The sequence below is a fragment of the Tigriopus californicus genome, chromosome 6, assembly GCF_007210705.1.
Source record: "Tigriopus californicus strain San Diego chromosome 6, Tcal_SD_v2.1, whole genome shotgun sequence".
Lineage (NCBI taxonomy): Eukaryota > Metazoa > Arthropoda > Copepoda > Harpacticoida > Harpacticidae > Tigriopus > Tigriopus californicus.
Window position 1 is genome coordinate 2,430,915 of NC_081445.1, and position 12,545 is coordinate 2,443,459.

General features: G+C 39.0%; 1 long non-coding RNA gene across 1 annotated transcript; it reads left to right on the top strand.

The window, feature by feature from the left end:
• Positions 1-3,771: 3,771 nt before the first annotated feature.
• LOC131882753 (uncharacterized) lies at positions 3,772-11,454 on the top strand. The gene is made up of 3 exons (XR_009373526.1): positions 3,772-4,103; positions 9,638-9,812; positions 11,441-11,454. It is a non-coding gene; the product is annotated as an uncharacterized LOC131882753 (long non-coding RNA).
• The last annotated feature ends 1,091 nt before the right edge of the window (positions 11,455-12,545 follow it).

A 12,545-nucleotide genomic window follows, 5' to 3' on the forward strand; every position in this document is an offset into this window, starting at 1 on the left:
AGCTTCACATAAGCATTAATAACTTCCAAGAAATTCGCTAACAATTTCTTCGGGTTGATCAGATTGAAGGGAAGACTGTTCGATTTTGGAAGTTCTAGGAAAGCAATGTCCACATTAATTACCATTTTTGGGCCTGTTTGTGGTTTGCTTAATGTCCAGAGGTTTTAAATTGGTGATATAGCTTCTTGTCCCTAAGACTTTAGAATTACACCACTTAATGCTTGTTTTCTGCATATTTTATCATCTATTTTCCTAACTATTTCGCCATTTTTCCCAACTTTTTTGCCATTGTTTTACAAAATTCAATCGACTATTTTTTACGGCTCTAGATATGTCCAATCCTTATCCAACTAGTCAATTTGATTGCACCGAGATGAAGTGATCACATATGGGCCCAAAATCGACGAAAACATTACCAACTTCAATTGTTTAGAGAAGTCTAAATTCAGAACAATCTTAACACTTTTGCGTCCAGACAATTCATGGTATCGAAACTCTTATCCTCTTATTTACTTTGCGTACGATATCCTGAACTTATTGCAATGTTTTTCCCGCCAGATTTGACTAGGTGGTTTAACATAGAGGAAGCAACTCCAAGAATGTGCGATGAGAGCTAGCCAGGCCATGGAGTACGTCAGTAGTGGAGTGGAAAGCTCGGTCGAAGATCGAACGTCTTCTTAGCGAGGTTTGGTAGAGCTATGCGTTACCTCCTAATCAGATGCATTCCCCACTGAGAGAGTGTTCAATGTGCTCAATGAATTCCATCTTCATGTTCAGGTACTTGGTTAGGAGGTAACGCAAAACTGAAACGTCTTCTAGCAAGATTTCAGAGAGCTTTCCACTCCACTACTACCGTACTCCATGCCAGGCAGACTGTTTTCAGAGCGAATGAATGTCAGCTGACCGGCTGCTAGGGTTAAGGTTCTGATTGTAGAGGCGCTGCCTCCCATCAGCTAGAGGTGCATTATTCTATTTCTCGATTCAGTTGCAATAAAAAAGTGTCTGAGTGACGGATTTGTTCTGTCATCCTAGCATAACAGTTAAAATGATGAAATCCACCTCTCTCCTTTCTCCTCGGGCTCCTTAATTGTTCAATTTGCCTCTCCTCGTAACAGGTAGGTGATGACCTGGAAGCATGGGTTATATAAGTTTTTGACACCTTTTTTGACAAGCATTCCACCTCCACCCTAATTACAACTCAAATTCGTTGGAAGACCAAATGTATTAATATACAACGTATACAAAGTTAAAATAAACATTATCTAACGTCAAATTTGGCTTCAAGTGGTTTCAGGGGAAACTCATACCTTGGAGACCGGTGCTTGTAATAGAAAACTGTGTATTCAATGGCGGCGGCGTTCCTTGCATGCGGTTTATTCAAGTTCGGATCTCAAAAAGTCGATCAGTCAACACACCAATTTATCAAGCTCGGGCAAGCCCTTGCTCTTCGTTGCAAACCCCACGGCATGAAATAAGCGAACACATTCAAGGTGTTTTGACCATGTCGACTTTCTTCAAGCCTCACTCTTACAAACTCCACGCAAAGAAGGCCCCCACTATTGAATAAATAGCTATTTCGTTATCTACACACCTGAATAAAAATGGCCATCAGTCAGTGCTCGCAAAAACAACGAGGAAAAAATACGTGAGCTGTAGGCAATCTGATTTGAAGGCAGCCACTTTTTGTTGGCCTGAAAGGCAACTAGTTCCGTCATGTTACAAATCAAGTTGAAAAATGCGACCATGCTTGGAAAGAACCTATAAAAGGGAGTTTCATTGCATCCATGGTTTCATAAAAATTCCAATTTCTACTCAATAGAAGAAACTTGCCCCCCCTCAGCCTCCTCTCACCACTCAATGTACCTAATCATATCCCAAATCAGTCTGACTTTCTGTATCCAGGCATCTTTGTGGAGGAAAAATCAGGTTTCTTTTTTTTAAATCACAGTACAAATTCGGGAACTTGTCAAACCACGTCTAGTTTATCTTTGTTTTTTTTTAGCTCTGTCACCTCAAAAACCACAGTTCTAGGGCATCTACTTGCGAAAGATTGGGTTCTCTTCGTAGCCAAGCGTTCATAAATGGAAATGACAGGTGAGTTTTCCTGCCTAATTTGAGAATGTGAAAAGACGACTACGTTTCTTGAGCAAGATCATCCAAACGACCGGAGACGAATGAACTCCTTGACCTATAGTTTTCCACCTTTAGCGATGTATCGGAAATGCCATGTCAATTTGTGACATCAAGGACAAAACACTTATTTACGCTCATCAAAGGGAAGTTCCTGCATTCGTCTGAATTTCCTTGAGATTTTAAAGACGGACAATGAGGAAGAAGGCCCCTCAATCATTCAAGCCTCATCCAGAGAAGAGTAAAAGTAGTCAGTAACAGCATTGATTGCACTCTTGGTGATGGTAAGCATTATTTCTATTTGGAAGGGTTTGCCACCAGGTTTGTTTTGCCCAAAAAGGAGACTGTCTCCGCTCTATAATGAAACTGAGTCATGCAAGTTATCTGGCATTGCTCTAGAAGCATCGAATGAGTTAGCTTCGGTGAAAATGTGTCAAGAGCGTTAAAACAGATTAAGCAGTGATGCACGAAGATGCAAAAAAAGAATCAGCGCGATGAATATTTATGAAGATGAAGCATACAGTGACTGTTTCTTACTTTGGACACGGCTCTTGTTCTCTTGGAATCAGACGATGAGAATCGAATGCAGACTCGTCAAGATATTCTAAAAACCCGATCTCTTCTTTACAACCCAGTGGAACATGCCCATGTGGCTTGAGAATTAGCCTCATACACTGGTTCAAGTATTATTTATTTTACTGGTTATTTATGTTTTGATAGAAGTATCCAAATATCATCTGGCCATTTTTCAAGCTTGCAAAACAATAGGGGACAAATTGGTTATATCCGGTTAAATCGAGACTCAAATCTCCAATCAGTTAATATAGATTTTCTATGTCACAAAAGTAAAATAGGTTATCTTTTTTTTGTTTGGCTTCATCTTAGACTAGTTTAAATAGCTACTCATCATCATCATCGGATAAAATACTCCAAAAACGCATATTTTATAGGAATTTGTTTTAAACTCTTACAACTACACCAAGTTAAACAATCAATCAAAAATTCCAAGACCATAAATCATGAGCTCTCAAAGATGCCCGTTTTACTCAGCTTCCACGCGGTTTTAGAAAGAAATCACAAACGATAAAACTACCCGTTGGTGGGTTTTTCTTCAGAATTAAAAGTAATTCTTCTTACATTTCTAAGAATGGAAAATGAAACGCATGCAAACCGGACCAATAGTTTCTATATAACTCAGCAATAGTTTAATGGCTAATATGCTAATTTGGGTTACAGTGCCATAAACATATGGTCTCAAATTTCATTTACTAGATTTTTTGGAATAATATTTTTTTTTCAAACGTTCATAACCATTCATGTTCTTAATCTGGGTTAGAAATCTACAAAGCAATAAAAGCAAAACTGTTCTATATTGTTTCAAATATCAAGAATTGTGTCGGTAGTTCTGTAGAAACTTGATATTTTTTTTACTGCTGTACTCAGTCAATCAATGGTCAAATGTAGGTAGGAGGTAATGACGTTGTTGAGAACCTCAGAACTTCTCGTTAGAGCTTGGTCATGTTCATACGTGGTGTACATAGTACATGCAGTCAATGCTACATATGCACAATGACTAAAGAAACGCAATCCTCTGCCAATCAGCACTGTGAGATCCGGACAATGTAAGTAAAGGGCGGGCAGTGCTTTCCCGAACTTCATCGTCTTAGATTTACCATTTTTTGGTTGAAGAGACAAAGAGAAAGTCTGAAGGGGCCTTTTGTTTCATCTCTTGTAAGCACCCTGATTCACTTTTGAGGCAACCACCGTTTTTGTGCACGACCCTCCGAGTTCAACTACAAGAAACCCAAATTATAGGTCATCCCTTAGAGTAGGTTAAAAACCTGCTTTGGTGAGCTCGAGGAATTCACAAATGGGTATAAATATGTTCGAACTTTCTATGAAGAGCCGTTAGTTCGTCTGGAGAAGTGGAAGAGTACGTGTCTAGGATGAGGATTTTTCGTCACCTGCCATTGGTAAGTTCATGTGAAGCATTCAAAAATCTGTCCACTTTGATCTGTCGACAATGCATCCATTTGACAAGGTAGAAGGCCAACCCTGTCGATGTATTATCTTACATTTACTTCGTGAACAGTCTTTTTTTACAACAGGAATAGGGGGAAAATAGGCTCTTAATTTGGCCCGCCGTGTCTCCAAAATTGATAAATAACGTCCTGGAAGAATCCTCATTTCAGAGATAGCATTACCCTCACTTAATTTATTGCCGGTGGACGGGACAGACCATTACTTCTCTACAGGGTTGTCCACATATTTTGGTACAAGAACGGCAAGCAAGAACGGCGAAATACGAACAGGAAACAAAATTGGTGAAAATAGCGTTCGTTTTACATGTGTCTTAGGATACTAGACGCATTTTATCCTTCTCCACATTTCGACCTTATTCCCCCACGACAGCCATAAACATTTCTTACTCAAGACACTGAATTGTCGCACCTGTTTGTATGAAACTTGGTGGCCTTGAACGTCGTTCAAAAAACAACATAAGTGGGATTTTTTATCTCGCATCCTTTCTCTTCAGAATGGCACAATTTGGGGGGCAAATTGGATTAAGATTTGAATTGAAAGGTGGCCTCACAATCAAGAACAAGATACTAGATACTGGTATCCAAGGTGCAAGACAAACACAAAGTTTTTTGAGTCATTTCATGTTTTAAGAATCAATGTCCAAATGTTTCATGACACATTGATGAAGTGCCAATGAATCAAACGGGCTAATACCGGTATAAGCGTTTTCAGCAAAGAAAAAATGCGATTGTAGCACGTTTCCAAAATCTTGCCCCAAAATATCTGGACAACCCTGTACTTGGTGACTCTGGAGACCTTTGGGAGGAAACCCTTCAGGCATGATATTGTCACACCTTTCGAGTGCTGATCCTCCTCAGGCTTTGAGATTTCATAAGAATAATTGATCGATCACTTTCTTCTTTGTTGTTCAATCTGCCTTTCAACATTTCTAAGCCATGTCTTCAAACTGAATCTCCGAAAGCTGCCTTTGAGGCCCGGCTTTCAAAAAGAAAATTTAAGTAAAATCCGCGATCAATCAAATTTTCAAGTCGTGATGCAACTTATCAACTCTAACCTGTTGGTAGATCAAATAGAAGCGTACTACTGGGCAGTATACTGGTATTATGTGCAGTGCCTAGACAGAGCTTGCAAAAAGCACAAAGATTTCCTCCGAATAAACCAAATCTTGAGACATATTTGAGACGAGTAAATTTTAAGTCAACTTGATTTGTCCATTGAAGAGCTTTTCTCTTTTAAAAAAATCACGCAAACAATAAGCCAATGCCGTAATTATCAAAACAAAAGGATGAAAACACCCAGGTTGATTGGCCGACCAAGATTAATAGGTCTCCTGAAGATGATATTTCCAAGAGAAGTTTAAGAAAGTGCTTGATGTTCAAGGGTATATAGGGATAACATTGAAGAAGAATTCATCCTAATTCGCTCAAGGCCAAGGTCTTGCCATCATTGGCTATTATTATCAGCCAACCACGTACTATGATGAACTCGTCTCTGGCCTCATATCCATCCTTAAAGAGGGTGAAAAATCTTGGAGGAAGTCAAGAATGGCAGCAATTTCAACATCCTGCCTGACTCGAATGAATTCTCCGAGCTTATCCAAATCTTGAGCCACAAGCCATAGTCAATGTAGAGGTTATGACCAAAATGCTTGGAGATCAGTTCTCTAATGTGCTGCAAACTCGACAGAATTTAGGAGTAACAGCTCATTACTCTAATGATGAGTTTGTTGGGAGATTAGATAATCTAGTGGTTACAGATCAAGATGCCTTAGAGGTCATCAGGGATTTGAGACTCTTGAGCTCTCCTGGCCCTAATGGTGTGGTATCTCAGTTCCTGATGAGATGCTCACAGGCGCATGCTCCTGTTTTCTCTTAGTTGATGCGTTCTAATCTCTACAGAGGGAGATTAGTCGCTCCACAGTAATTATAGGCCGATTTCCCTCACTTCCAATATTGTGAAAGTGTTTGATAAGATTGTGAAGTTCAAACTTGTTGAATTTTTTAGTTTCCAAGAAACCCTTCCTCCTGGTCAGCGCGGTTTCTGAGCACATTTCAGCACGGTAACCCAACTGATAGAGCAAATAGAGCAAGTCATTGAGGGACTTGAGGGTAATGAGTCATTTGATGTTATCTATCTTGATTTTAACACTTCCTTTGATAAAGTTGATGATGGTCTTTTGGAACATAGACTTCATGAGGTTGCGTTCCAAGGCATGGTCCTCGATTGGTTAAGAAGCGTCATTCATTATAGGAAGCAAATTGGTAAAATGAAAGGGTTGTCTACTGGCATATATAAAGTCCAGACAGGTGTCCCAGAGGGCTTCATTTTAGGGCCCCTCCTTTATAAAATATTCATTGCCCCGCTTCAAAAGTTTGATATTGCTGCAAGCCTCTGTTCCTAAGCTGACGACCGGAAGTCAGGGCGGCATTACATTAGGATGGAAAACCGGGATTGAATCCGGTTGAAGGATTGAAATTGGAGTAGTGCTGGTGCGAGTTCGGCTTAAGATTTGACTCCAGCAGAGGACTCCAGTCTTTCACTGTACTCATGTCGAACAAAAAGACTCATACACCAAAATCTCGCCCCAGCACTAGTCCTACTTCAATTCTCAAACCGGATTTAATCTCGGTTTTCCATCCTAGCGTAAAGCCGCCCTTAGTTAGTGGAAGGAATGGCCAAGATTCCAGTATATATGCAGAGCACTTCCATCGAATCAACCCTTGGGTCGCCGCAAGTGGCATGATCTTGAACGGAATGAAATTCCGCTCAATGACTAGTGGGTCGACGCCATTAGACTCTCCACTAGTAGATGATGAAGGTAAAGATACGTATCCTGCAGGTTTGTTCCATCAAGGATTTTGGTGTAGTCCTCCAGGGTAATGGAAAGTTCGCTAAGCATATCCAGGCGAAAGTTGGCAAAGCATTTCAAACATGTGGCAGGATGTATCGTGCGTTTCAGTCCAGAGGTAAAATCACGATACCAACTCTGTACGAGTCGATTGTCTAGCCACATTTCGGCTCCGATTAGTCAGGACTGTAGGAACGAAATTACGGTAAATCGTTCCTTTTTTCGAAAAAGCAACTTTTACATTTTAAAATGGTGTTACTGCAACAACTTAAAAAAATATCTCGTTGCTCCTTCTATTTTTGCCCTCCAGATTGGCATTTGATATTTCGTTTCTCCCTTGGCAACTAAGCAAATTTGAAGTTTTCAACCGTAAAAACATTATTTTTGCTAAAACAGCAACTTCTTTTCGAGGTATTGTAATGAGTAACGCCATTACATTTCTTGATGAGTAACGGTTATGTAACGAATTACTATTTTTGGCAAAATTAATTTTAACTGTAATCCCTTCCTTTCATTGAGGAACAACTAACGCCTTGCAATTAGTTCAACAGGTTTTCAAAAGTTCAAGCAGGCCCACAGATGTTTAAAAAATCCAATAATGCATCTTTAGTTGGGACTGTAGAGAAATGGTCCATTGATATAAAGATAGAGAGAAAAATAGAGAGGTGGAGGCGACGACTATTACTTTGCCAAAATGCTATTTTCTGCAGTTTGGGCAGAGCAGGAGGGCTGATTCTCAATTTTCCCCTGAAGCCCTTCATGAAGGTGGATGTGCGAATATACGACTCAGAACCAAAATTGTCGGAACTCACTTTTTACAAGGTTTCGTGAGGCGGGTTTCAATCTTTTACGAAATGCTTGAGAAGTCCAGAGCTATGGCCGTTGCACATCTTCCGTTTTTGGTCAGCAGATATTTTGGTCCTTCGAGAAGGGAATAAAACCTAAATTAACCTAACCTGACCTAACCTAACCTTTCGGTTGCAAGGGCCTCGAAAACAGTGTTAGATTTGAGCTTAATTCTGCCTTGCAGAAAAAATACATTCCGCGTATCGAGACTGGAACTCACGACAGACAAATGTCTACATATCGTTGCTCGGACCTTGCACTCCATCAAAAACAGCAACGTTTTTATTTAAAGCCGCTACAACTCGAGAGAGTGGCAACTGACCAAAATGGAAGATATGAAACGACCATAGCCCAGAGTGAGACAATTCAGTAATGTTCATAGAAGGTACGAAAGGTACTTGATACCAGACCTTATGTCTTGAAGTGTTATAATCATATTCCGAGTAGAGGTGAGGCAGTCCGCAAAGTAAAAAAATATATCATAGAATCCATTGGCGTTAACGTTAGGATAGGTCCCAGTCACATTTTACAAAAAAGATACATGCGATCAAACAGTCTTGAACGTCAGTGGCCAACTTTTGTTGAAATGTCTGTTTGAAATAATACGTCGGGCACGAAAGTTGAGAGGACTTCCTTGCCGCCTCTACCGAGAATGTAATCATCACCAGCACTATAAGATGAAAAGTTGATGATTTTAGCAACTCTTCCTTAAATCTCGCGTCTCCGTAAGTGAGTTGCCAAGACATTATTCGCCAGCTGCTGTTCCTCAGGTTAAAGGGTACCAAATTTCAGGACTATGTCTAGATCATGGCCATACTTCTACTTTTTTGGGACATACAATAGTATTTCTGCCAAAACATGTAAAATGAATAGCGGTAAAGTGTAATCCATAGGGCAAAAAAAGTAAAAACTACAAATGCTTTCGAGTAACTGAAAGAGTTGTGCTTCAATGTCTAATGGAGGGTTTCTACTCTAGATCAATTATTGTCACTGGTGGCTGAAAATATGCAACAATGGCAGAAATACCAAATGGAAAAACAATTATAATCGTTTTAAAACTGATAGCTTTTAACGTGTGCCGGCCGTACTTCAGGGAAATATAATAAGTTAAGGTTTAATGGGTCATTACAATTACATCATTTTAAGCTCAGCCCAATGAGAGCACAAGTTGAATGAGCTAACCCCATGTTGATTCTATACTAACCTGCACCAGTTATGTTTAAGCTTTGATTTCCAAAGAATTGATACCGATTTTCAATACCGTTAAGGTAAAATTACAGATCAAACCTACATTCAAGTACTAACCATATCTGCCAACTCTAATTCGTTGGTTCATCAGGTATTATATAAAGTTAAGTAAGATTAAAATCTTTACGCCTTGAACAGATGATAATCCCCTTCCTATTAGCGGTGGGAAAGTCAGCAAGAAATCAATAAATAAGAGAGATTTTTCTCGTTTTTCTCCTTTCTCTCATAATATCAACATAGCTGAATATGTTGCGTAACCTTACTCAAAACCGTCCAAGAATACAAGTTTTCGAAGAAATATTTTAGAACCATTGAAAGCCGAGTTCAACAATCAGTGGAAATTTCACAAAAGTCAAAGAAGCCCAAAGTAGCAGTTTTTAATCAGTTTCAACAAAGTCTTAAAGAAAAGGCCACATCTATAAGATTGCCTGCTGTATGTATGTGTTGTCCTCAGAATTAAAGTAAATGAGTGGCTAAGTGTTCATGTTCGCCTCCCAAATGACCCCAATTTTTCTCTTTCAGATCGGGTGCCTTATTTTTGTTCCAAATGTGCTTTGTGTGGATCCATGCGAAAATGGAATCGTCACAGATTCACTGATTATTATGAACTACTCTGAGGACGATTGCCTTCAATCCAATTCAAAGCATTGTTATAAATCTCTGGACAGCAACAGTGGCCTCTGCTACCTGGGCAAAGGTTAAGTCATTTTATCATAATATATCATAACATACCGGTACTTTGTTTTTGCTATGTTTCGAAGGACACACACTAAATTTAATCAAGGACACTAAAGCATTAGAGTCTTTTAGATTGTTTAGAGTCCCTGATTTGATACACACAGGGGGATATAAGTTCACGTCTTTTCTATTCAATATCAAGATAGGGAGTCTCACATCGTGAGAGAGAAGGGCAAAGAGATACACAGAGATCACTATGGAAAGAGAGAGCACCACTGTTCACCAGTTTTGACAATTTGTCCTGGTTTTCAGTCGAAAGGTGACCCCCATTCGTGCCCCTCTGTGATATTTCCATCTCATGGAAATTCATGGCATCTGTGAAAAATTGAAAATAAATATTGATCTTCAGCTTATGACAGGTGATTGTTCTCAAAGACGAAATCGTAAATCAATCATGATTAATTCATTTTGAAAGGCATTTAATTAAAATTGCAATTACTATCAAACCTTAGTAGAATTGCATTCAATGACTTTTCTTGAGAAGACCTCTTTATCGTGGAAAGAATTTGGCTCACCATAACTCAGAATTCGCCATTGTTCATACTAGAGGCTTAGTCATCTAGTTCATACTTATCAAACTTTGCATCAAATTAAGCAACTGGCTCAGGTATGTCGCAACTAATTTAGTCTAGCTAATCTAGACGCCTTCTATTATTGAAATACAAGAAGAACCGGCAAGTTTTTTTTAACCTTCGGGGCACTTGTTCTTTCTCGCCAAAGTAATACTAAGGGACATAGAAAACCAAGTAACTAGAATGCTCAAGCTCCACAGGGGCTGTACTGGATGAGCATGATTTCAGGTCAGCTGACGCTTGATGCCCTTGATCGATCTATTTATAGAGTTATCTATGCTAAGGGAGGAGACGTTTCCTAGAGTGAGAGAGGTCACTGGTTCAAATCTCCTCTCCGACCTTTCTTCATAAGAAACTTGTAGACGCTAACCACACCCGCAGACGGAAAACCAAAACTTGATTAAATCAATACTTGAAGACACCAGATCCTGTTTTTTTCCGTGTTCACATCTTGCCTCAAAGAATTTAATTTTCAAAAGACGACCGTTTCATGTGTCTTTATCTAGAAATAGCCAAAAGTTAAAAGCTAGAATCAACCAAAATGTGCATTTTTTTGAAGAGTACTACCTGTTAAAACTTTACCAAGGTTGCGTCTTTTTTCTTCAGAATTCAAGTGGAAATATGAATTCTTTTCAAATCTGTGAAACGTTATTTTTGCATACATTACTCGTACATTTGTGAAATGTTAAATAGCAACACTACTTTTCAGCGTATTTCAAATTATGCTAAATAGCATTTTGCTTCTTTTTATTATGCATGAAAGTGAAGAAGGGACCTTGGTTTTGTGAAGTTGAAAATGTTTAGTAATTTTCCAGAAATTTGGGTTCATCGAGGATTAAGACATTTTTGAGCAAAAAAGCATGAAAACCAGATCTTTACTTTCGATATAACTCGGTAATGTTTAAGTATGGTTTTGAGAACTTATTCTTGGAAAAAAACGTTCCTGAAACTTCACTTACCAAGCAATTGATTTTCGATACTGTTTCATGAACATTGTTTTAATTATTTCTTTCAGAAGAGAGAACCAACTATCCAAGCAAAGGTGAGTCTTTCAAGACGGAAAGAAGATGACGATGGCCTATTCAAAATTCCCACTTTTTCTTTCTTCAGATTGTGTCTACCACCTTCCCATCGTTTACGAATCCGAACAGATCGTTTTATCCGACGAGTATGTTAGTCGAGCCTTATCTGGGCCAATAACGACTTTGAATGGATCCTTTCCGGACAATGCCTTCGAGTATTGCGAGAGCATCAATTGTTACATGGTTGTACACGAGGAGACCACCAACAGCACCTATTTCATGGCCAATCCCTCACAGCTGAGCTTGCAAGAGTCTGGCATTACTTTTGGCCCCAGTGACAAACGCTACACATTCTACTTTGAACCGAGATGCGAGCCCATGGAGCCTCAAGCTCGCCAAACCGTTGTTGGTAAAGTATCTTTATTTGCAATGATTTGTTGCCAGAGCTGCTGTACCGTACACAGTCTGATGTACTACGCAAATTAGCAAAGGTGTTAAATCACCTGACTTAAAAAATTCAAGGCGACATGAATAATGAAGCCAATCTGTTCGATCCTCGTGCATGCAATTTAAAATGTTTTTCATTTGCACTTCCTCCCAAATTTGATGATCAATTAATAAGTGGAGACTACAAAAAATTGTAATTAGATTTCGAGATATTTTGTCACTTTGGAGCATTTCGAAATGTTCAGGTGTCTTTTCCCAAATTTCCTCCAAATTAACGATTTTGGTTATATGGAAATAGTTAGCTTCTTTTTAAGTAGTCTTTAAATGCTTTGTCCCGGTTTGGGAGAAAATGCTATTTAGATATTTCACCCTTATAACCTATCAGAGTTCTCAACACTGTTGAAAACTAATCTTGCCAAAATAATTTGCTTTAAAGAAATGCGCATATCCGAGTGGGCACGGGGGCTCTAATAGAAAAAGGCTCAAATATTAAACGCCTGGTTTTGTTTACTTCACCAATCAGACGAAAGACCAAGAAGCATTAAGAATAAATAGAAAAAAAAAGGATCTAATTTTGAGATATCCTAGATTATTGTTGAACACCATTTGCTGGCAAACATTGCTTGCGCCAGATAAGACTTGACGTCTACA